A 9739-nucleotide genomic window follows, 5' to 3' on the forward strand; every position below is an offset into this window, starting at 1 on the left:
TTCACACACACACACACACACACACACACACACACACACACACACACATCTCTAGCTAAGCCAAAGCCACAATGGACTCTGCCTGTCATGCCAAGGATCCATTCTGTGCCTCGGTTTTCTCGTCTGTTTTTGTTGTTGTTGTTGAGTGGTTCATGATCATCCTGCAGAGCGGAAACGGCAGGTGCGGGCGACAGCCCTGCAGAGTAGATGACAGGTGTCTTAGACTCACTATTGCCCTGGTGGATCATCATGACCAAAGGAACTTGGGGAGGAAAGGGTTTATTTGGTTTACTTTTCTGCATCACTATTCATCGCTGAAGGAAGTCAGGACAGGAAGTCAAGCAGGGGAGTGAACCTGGAGGCAGGACCTGATCCAGAGGCCATGAAGGGATGCTGTTTATTGGCTTGTTCCTGATGGCTCGCTCAGCCTGCTTTCACATAGAATCCAGGACCACCAGCCCAGGTGTGGTCCTTTCCACAATGGGCTGCCCCCCCCATAACAATCATTAATTAATGGGATGCCCTATATACGGGCTTGCACGAAGCCAGATCTTAGGAAGGCATTTTCTAAGCGAGGTTCCTTCCTCTCAGATGACCTCAGCCTGTGTCAAGTTGACATAAACCCAACCAGCACAGTGGGTGAGCTGACTGTCACCTTGATCTTTGAGGGTCATTTCTCTGTTTGTTTGCTCTCCCGCAGCACCCCAGGTCTCACGCTGTTAGCTGTTAACAGTCACTGCCGCCCCAGCTCTAGCCACCAGCTTCCCATAAGCCCATACTGTAAATCCGGAAAGCCAGGTGGAGCCCACACCACACAGGAGGATCTGGATTTTGAATGGGCTCTTCGTGGGACCCCGAGGAAGCCGCAACCCTGGCTTCAAGCCCCTACGTGCGAAAGAAAAGCTCTGGTTAAAAGCAGTTAGCCCAGTGGCTTGGGGGCTGCAGGGGGTAGATTTACATTTTAAAAGCCCGGAGGAAGGGCGAGGCTAGGGCCTCCTCCCTCACCTGTCCCAGAGCTGCCAGTAGATTAGGAGAGTAAAGGCCGGAAAAAAACCTAAGACAAACAAACTTCCAGACCGGAACTACTCCTGCTCAGTGCCTACAGCGCGATCCCGCTTTGGGCACCCGATTACTGCCCTCTGTCCTTAAAAGTGTTGTCCTCTAGTCTCTAGAGTCAACACTTGCTGTGTTCCCAAGTCGTGGGTGTACACATCTCATTGACTTCTAGTTTGTAGGTAAGGACACACAGATCGAAGTAGTGTCTCCTTGGTAAAACTCCAAGTCTCCAAGCTACCGGGGCGGGGCATGGGGGAGGGGCGCCGGGACAAAGCGGGAAATTGTTTCTCAATTCTGTCCCGGAGGCTCCGGCCCTGAGGCCCACTCAAAGGGATGGAATGTCTGACATTCCCTAACTCTCCCTACAGCGTCCCCCCTCCCCCCCCGCCCAAACCCCTAGGGGGATCTTCACTCACGTGCTGTCTGTCCTGCCTCGGAAAATCTACACCCCCAAGCCTTCAGCCTTCCCCCACCTTCTTCTCATCTAAGCAGAACTCTCAACTCCCTCCCCTCGACCCCCACATTTTAGAGTAGAAGGTTCCACGAGCCTGCAGGTTGCTCCTCCAACTCCTTAGTGGTCTGGATCAAATGTCAGCCTGGCTCTAGGCATACAATTCATTTCCTTTCTGCTTTCTTCTATAAAGCAAAGTTACTGCATGACCCTTTGTCAACTGCGCCTTTTGCACCGAACACATTGTGGCTCTCAACCTTCCTAACGCGGCGACCCTTTAATACAGCTCCTCGTAGGGGTGTGGTGACCCCCCCAGACATACATTTTCGTTGCTACTTCATAACTGTAATTTTGCTACTGTTATGAATTGTAACATAAATATCTAATAGGGGACCTCCAAAGGGGTTGAGATCTACAGGTTGTGAACCGCTGGTCTAAATGCTCCTGTGTTAGGCTTTGGCTGACTTTCAGCCTGTGGCTGCAGATCTGAGGGGAGGGAGCACCCAGTACCCAGCTTAAGGCCAATGAATGAGGGTTCCAAGACGAAAACTGAGGCTTACTATACCCTAGAACTCTCCCTCCTGAACAAGTCGTCTCCCTCCGAGGTCCCAGTCCCAGCAAAGCTGTTGATATTCAAGGGTTCCTCTGAGAAATCTCCTTCCCAGGCAGGTGCCAGGCCGTGCCCGCAGCCCCTTCTCAGCGTTTCAATTTTACATTCACAGGTCTCCTCACCCTAGGCGACCCCAGACAGCTCCATCTCTTCCTGCATTTGTCAGATCTGGCTCGTGTCTCCCTTTTGGGCTTTGTCCAAAAGACAAGTTAACTCTCCAAAGATGAGGAGAGAGGACCTGGCACCACTGAGGAGGAGCTAATCTCAACCAGCTCCAGGCTGGGCTGTCTGGAGCACCCATGGCCACAATTGTAAGAAAAGCTCGGATTGCTGGCATTCTCCAAGAACTTGGCTTTTCGTTGTTCTTGCAGTGGGGGAGGTGAGAGATGAGTCCAGGGCTAGACCAGCACACTGAGTCATGCCCCTGGGCAGGTGGTGGGCTTGAAGACAGTTAAACACAAAATCTGTCTCTGAAAAAATAAAACAAAACAAAAATCAAAAAGAAGACATGTTTGGGAGAGAGGGCGTTCTCCATTTTGAAGGAATTAATGTGCATTATAAAAGGGCTCCAAGGCCCAACACAGTGCTGCATGCCTATAATCTCATCACTTGGAAGGCTGGCTAATCTCGGTGAGTTTGAGGCCAGCCTGATCTACAAAGTGAGTTCCAGAACAGCCAGGGCTACACAGAAACCCTGTCTGTATATATATACTAATAATGATGGTGGTAGGGCTGGAGAGATGGCTCAGCAGTTAAGAGCACTGGCTGCTCTTTCAGAGGTCCTGAGTCCAATTCCCAGCAACCACATGGTGGTTCACAACCATCTGTGATAGGATCTGATGCCCTCTTCTGGTGTGTCTGAAGACAGCTACAGTGTAGTCATATAAATAAAGTAAATCATTTAAAAAATAATGATGGTGGTAGTGATAATGAAAACAAAGAGCTTAAGGCTGTGAGTTTGATCTCTCCCCCTCCCCCTGTCCTCATGTTCTCTGAAGTCCTTCTACCTTCTTTTGTGAAAAGCAGAGCCTAGCACACACTGGACTCCTTGATTTTGGACTTAGCAACTTCTAGAAGGGCAAGAAAGAACTCTTCTTTATAGCATCAGCCATCTACAGCATGTTCTAAGTCTCTCTTCCTCTCTCCAACAGGAAACAGAGAGGGTCCTCTACAGTCAGAACACTTCAGAACATTTCAAAAGTCTAAAGATCCAAGCTACACACACTTAGTGCTTGTGGTCAGCTGGGCTCCCTCCCTCATGCTATATGAAGGGTCAGCAACCTACAGCCTGGGGTGCTAAATCCAGACCATATGGCCCTTTGGGCTATACCTGTTTCCTCGGAGTTGAAATAGTCTGCTCTTTGGAGGACTGTCTGGTGGAGCTGTCTGCAAGGGAAATAGAGATCCCTGGATGAAGCTTTCAGGAGTCACCCATGTGGGGTGGGGCATTCCAGTGACACAGCTGTCAGTCACCCATGCTCCTGTAGGCAACCCCAATGTACTCAAAAACTCTTGATCTGGACTTGTGTGGAATAATTTTTTGGGTCTTTAGTGCCTTATCTAAGGTAACCAGATGTTTTTTTCTGACTCTCTAGGAAGAGTCACACATCAGCATCCACTTTTGTAAATAAAGTTTTATTGGTACACACCCGAGGTCATCATTTACATATCTATGGCTGTCTTCCAGAGGTGGTTGCCAGAGGATCAGAAATTTGAGAGCATCCTTGGCCACAGAGTGAGTTTAAAGCCAGCCTGGGTTACCTGTGACTCTGAAGGAAGCAAAGACATCAAGATACAAAACCAAACAAGAAAAAGTTTAGAAGCAGGCTGCTCCGAGGAGCAAGTACTATGTGAACTGCTGTGACAATTCACAGCACCTGGGGACACTGTCTCACCCTAACGTAGTCGGAAGGCAGGCAGAAGCAATCCAAGGCACAGGCAGCTTCACACCTCCATGCTGACCCTTTGTTGAAGAGGCAGTTTTTCACTCTCAGAAGGAAAGAGTCTCAGGAGCAAGGAAGGCAGACTGGAGGCAGAGGGGCACACCCACCATGAGCCCACACCCAGAGCATGCGCTTAGAACGTGCTAGACGTACAAATAGTGGAACATTTGGGGTCACCCCTGTGCCCCATCTGGAGGTGACAGATTTGGCTTTATAGATTTGCCTATATCGTGAGTTCAAGGCCATCCCCAGGCTACATGAGACCTTGTCTCAAAAAGCAAGCTAAGTAACAAAATCAGTGCCATTCTGTTTCCAGGGGATCCACCTTACAAACTCCTGATGGCGTTTCTCCTTCCCCTTTCTCTTTGCTTCATGGATGATGGTGATAGTGATGGTTCTGATGATAAAAAGATTCAAAGGATCCCTATGCTAGAATATACTGTTCCCATTTTACAGATAAAAAAAATTGAGCCTGGCCGGTCGGTGGTGGTGCACGCCTTTAATGCCAGCACTTGGGAGGCAGAGGCGGGCGGATTTCTGAGTTCGAGGCCAGCCTGGTCTACAGAAGGAGTTCCAGGACAGCCAGGGCTACACAGAAAAACCCTGTCTCGAAAAAACAAACAAAAAACAACAAAAAAAAATTGAGCCCATTCTCTGACAGTTCCAAATCCTACACGGGCAAGCTGCCTCTCAGTTGTATCCAGACAACTGTCACCTGTATCAAGACGCATCAGAGAAGGGGCTTCCAGAATGTTCCACACTGCTGGCCAGGTTTCACTCTCCTAGAAGCCACAGTCCCTGGTGTGCAGAGTTTTCCCCTGGAGACATCAACAGACATTTAATTTGCTTTTGTCCAGAGGCAGCAAGATCTTTGTGTGCCGCGCCCCCAGGTAAGTGGAACCCAGCATGGGGCCTTGATTTCTATGAACCCCCAGTGTCACCCTGGCAGGAGGCCACAACTTCCACTGACTGTCTTCTTAGTATCTGTCTGGTTTGGAGGGAGAAATAATCTCCACACGGCAGTTTTCAGACCTGCTCTGAAAAGATCATTATCCTTAGCTTGAGGGTCCCAGTGTCTCCCGCTTCAAGCAAAAAGCCTCGCACTGATACAATTTGGGTTTGAAGCTGATCACTGGGCTCTCTGGGGTTCACAGTCATCCTCAGCAGAAAGCACACCTCAGGCTGCACCGTGTCAGGCAGAGTCACCTCTCACCAGAGGAAACCAAGATACCCCCCTGTGAGATCCCAGGCTCTCAACCCTCCCAGGCCCCAGCATCCAATGGAATGTGGAACCCCAGAAGGATTCCCAGTGGGACAGAGCCCCTCCTCTTCCTCCCTATCCCCTGTGGGAAGCTTGAGTGAGATACACACAGCTCTCCTCTATAGCTGCTGCTCTGCCCAGCTCTGTGGCACTGGAGTTTGGAGCAATGTCTGCCTCGTCAGAAGACCCCTAAGAGTCTGGGTCTTGGGTTCTTAGCTGCAGGCTTGATTTTTCCACTCCCTGTGAGGATCGACACTAGACAGAACGGAATAAGGTCCAGCAGTAGAAACTTGTTCTCTCAAAGCAACATAGCTGGCATGGCTATGCATCCAAGCCAGGTGTCACCCCCGTCCTGCCTGATCCCCCTCCTGGTGTGAGTACCATTACCCTTCCCCGTGTAGACCTACCAGGTTCCACTATGATACAGCCTCTTTACCTGTTCATTTAGCATAGGCCCTTCTAATCCATCTGACCACATGTCAGAGAACAGAACACTATATAATTATCTCTGCCTGTAACAAGTTGAGAATCTACAGGCAGTGTCTTCTTGTGTTTAATTTGCATGGGACTGTATGGGAGACCCTGGGCTTGATCTCCAGCACTGACTGCAAACACATCACAATTGTTCGTGATAAAACCCAATGTCCACCGCTGCCCTCTTCATTCATCTCAGTGCTCTGGAGAATATGCATTAGGACCGGTCAGAGTCCTGGCTTCTAGGTATGGCTACCCAGCAGGAAAACAAAAGAAAGAGGGGAGAGGGGAAGAGGGGATTAAAAAGAGAGAGTGGCCGGGGTGGTGGTGGTGCATGCCTTTAATCCCAGCACTTGGGAGGCAGAAGCAGGCGGATTTCTGAGTTCGAGGCCAGCCTGGTCTACAGAGTGAGTTCCAGGACAGCCAAGGCTATACAGAGAAACCCTGTCTCAAAAGAAAAAGAGAGAGAGAGAGAGAGAGAGAGAGAGAGAGAGAGAGAGTGAATGAAAGCTAAGTACCTGATTGGATCAAAATTTCAAAAAGAACCATTGCAAACAGGTAGGATGCAATCACTGGGTTCTGCTTTGTATGAAGGCTTTCTGCTGGCTCTCTGAAGTTTAAACTTAACTAGGTGTGCTGTGTTTTATCTGGGTACAAATCAGCCAGCCTCCCCATGTAAATGTATTTTTGGAGACAGGCTCTCACTGTGTAGCTGAGGCTGATCTTGAATTCATGACCCTCCTACCTCTGCCTCCCATGTTCAGGGGGTCATGGACATGGGTTTCCACACCCACAACATTCCTTTATGCCATTGAAGAAGAGGGACTTAGATCTGAGAGCTGCTTCCCTTGTGTGAGGGCTCATTGGGGTACCAGTTGCTGGGGAGCCCACTGTAATCTGTTTTTCTGAGGCAAGTACCTGGTTTGGGATGCTGTGTTTCCCAGAGGGCCATGTGCTGGAAGCCTGAACTGATGCTGTGGCACTGTTGAGGTCTTGGCAGTCATAGCCAGGTGGGTCCGGACATTTAAAGCCACCATCCCATTCCTTCAGACTCTGAGGGTGAGACAGGGTCTCAGGTAACCCAGGTTAACCTTCAGATTCACTCTACTCAAGATGACCTTGAACTTGTGATCGCCCTGCCTCCATCTCCCAAGTGCTGGGACGACAGAGGTGCGTGGCCACAGTTGGTATATGCAGTGCTGTGGATGGAGCCCACAGCCTCTTGCATATTGGGCAAGCATTTGACCCACTGGGCCATGACCCCACCACCATCACCTCAAATAAAGTCCCTCACGCCAGCATTCAGCTGGCAGGTGCACAGTGGGTACGTGGCTCAGCATAAAGGACATTGGCACACCTCTTTCTGACCACATGTTGATGGTCCTTGGTGACCAACACTCCAACACCCACTCACCTTACCTTAACAACCATAGTTCTACCAACATCTGTTCTGTCACCCGTGAGACTTCTTTGAAACCGGCTCCGAATCCTGACAGAATGAAACACACTCCCGATTTCCATGTTGTTAGGAGGTGTAGGTAGCTCTCCATAAATGATTCATGGTGTGTCGATCAAATGATAACAGGAGGGATGTGTTTATTTATTTTTTTACTCCCTTACTTGGCTAGCACTCTTGCACCTTCTCCCATATCCCCCCCACCAAGGGTCCCCATGCCCTCTTTCTCTTTTTGAAATACCTTTGTTTATATTTTATTCATGATAGATCTGACAGAGGCTACACAGTCAGAGATTCTAGGTTCGCACCTATATTCCAGTGGTCAGTACAGCTGGAGGGAAAACACTGGCTCCTGCTAGCTCTCAGGAAACTCTGGCTCTTCTGGCATGGCCAAGAGGAGACACAGCTCTGAACAGGAAGGGCAGTTCCTGTCCTTACAGAACTGACCTGAGATGGTGCTGGCTTAGATCCAGGGTCTTGTCCATGGTAGGTAAGCATTCCATAGTTGCCTGGCTCCCCCAATTCAGTTTACCCTTTTTCAATTCTCAGACAGGGCCTTGCTAAACTGCCCAGGAGGGCCTTGAACTCTCTTCTGTAGCCCAGGCAGGCACAGATTCACATCCTCCTGCCTCAGACTATGAGGAGCTGGCTCACCAGGCCCGGCTTGAATTGTTGCAGCGGTTGTGTACTTGGGGGCTGGAGGCTTCACTTCCTGATGGGGACTCATTATGGTATCAGTTGCTGGGGAGCCCACTGTAACATGTTTTTCTGAGGCAAGTACATGGTTTGAATGCTGTGTCCTCAGAGGGCCATGTGCTGGAAGCCTGAACCTCAGTGTGGCACTGTTGAGGTCTTGGGACTTAGTGGGGACAGGACATGGGGATGTCATTCAAAGAAGAGGTTACTATACAGCCCCTGCTTTGCTCCTGTAAGAGCAGATCCTAAGTAGGACAATCCTGGCTTTCAAGTTCCTCTGGCTTCCTGTCTGTCCTGTGATTCCATACGATTTTCTCCCACCATCATACCTTGAGCCCCAAGGCCCTGGCCAGAGGCCGACAGAGGAGGCCGTCAGCCTCCGAAACTGCTGAGAGCTGAAGAAACCTCTCTGCTTTATAAACTACCCAGCCCAGGGTGTTTCATGATAAAAAAGACCACAAGGAAAGAGCAAAGCTATCAAATGTATGTCCTGTATGGCTCTACTCCGATTCTGTCACTTATTCTGGAGAAAGAATGAAGAATGTGTCCAGAGAGCTGAACCCAAACCTTTCCTTTAACCAGAACACCGCCCCACCCACCCACTATGCAACAACTTTGTAAAGGACTACCATGTTTTTTTGGCAGAAAAGGGGAAGGAGAGAATTGAAGCCACCTGGTGACACCAGGGTCTGTAAGTAAAAAGTCTACACTGTATCCATTTGGGAGAGAGTTTTAAGAAAAGTCTAGCCATCATCGATAGGAAATTGTTGAGACTATATGGAGCAACTGTTTTTTTCCTTTTTTGACGTGTTTTCTTTGGGCCTAGACATACTCTGAATTTTCTAAGACCACCCTTCACTTACATAAAATTAAGAGGGACAGGGCTAGGGAGATGACACAGTGGGTAAAGCCATTGTCATTTAAGCATGAGGACCTGAGTTCAAATCCCCAGGACCTATGTAAAGCCAGTGCTGTGGCTTAAGGCTGGAATCCCAGCTCTCCAATGGGGAAATGAGAGGCATGGGGAACCCCCAAAGCTTGAAGGCCACTAATGTGTGTGTGGCCTGTGGAACAAGATGGCTTGGTCTCAAACAGGGCAGAAAGTGAGGAGACCATACTCCTGAGGTTGTCCTCTGACACCCATATGCACATTACAGTACATGTGTGTTCCTCCCCATGCATACACACACACACATACATACACATGCATACACACAAATACACACAAATGCACACACATATACACTCACACACATGCACATACATACATATATACACACAAATACACTAACATACATACATACACACATATACACACAAATACACTAACACACATACATACACACATACACATACATACACACACATATACATACACATTCACACACATACACACACACCATTCACCAATCAATCACCCAAATGACCAATCGTGAATCGATCTTGCTATAGCTGGGTGTCTTTTGTCATGAGCAAGACTCGGGGGACATCAGAGCCAAGGTCACTATCTATAGTCTTTGCAGCCAGAGGACTCCCCGCCCTTGGATCAGCTGAGGTGTGTGTCCTAGCTGACCTCTTTCATGGTGCCAAGTGAGGCTTGTATAATCAAGATAGCCTGCCTACAAGAAGTTTGTCCTGGGGACATGGGCTGTCTCCTCTCCCTGGGTTAGTGTTATTGGTTTGTAAATTGAACATTTCACCTTGGGAGCCTCCTGGAGCTGTGGAGAGGTGGACTGTAGCTGGCCCACGCAGGGGTGGGAGGCACTTGGCCTGGGAAGCCACAGCAGAAGAG

At 49.2% G+C, this 9739-nt stretch overlaps 1 long non-coding RNA gene across 1 annotated transcript in view; it reads left to right on the top strand.

Moving 5' to 3' along the window:
• The window catches only part of LOC116070859, an 11887-nt gene extending 9423 nt beyond the window's left edge, over window positions 1–2464 (top strand). Inside the window, exon 2 of the long non-coding RNA XR_004110593.1 lies at window positions 2230–2464. This is a non-coding gene — a long non-coding RNA (uncharacterized LOC116070859). The remainder of the gene's footprint in view (window positions 1–2229) is intronic.
• The last annotated feature ends 7275 nt before the right edge of the window (window positions 2465–9739 follow it).

Source organism: Mastomys coucha, unplaced genomic scaffold (assembly GCF_008632895.1).
Source record: "Mastomys coucha isolate ucsf_1 unplaced genomic scaffold, UCSF_Mcou_1 pScaffold22, whole genome shotgun sequence".
In the NCBI taxonomy this organism is placed as follows: Eukaryota; Metazoa; Chordata; class Mammalia; order Rodentia; family Muridae; genus Mastomys; species Mastomys coucha.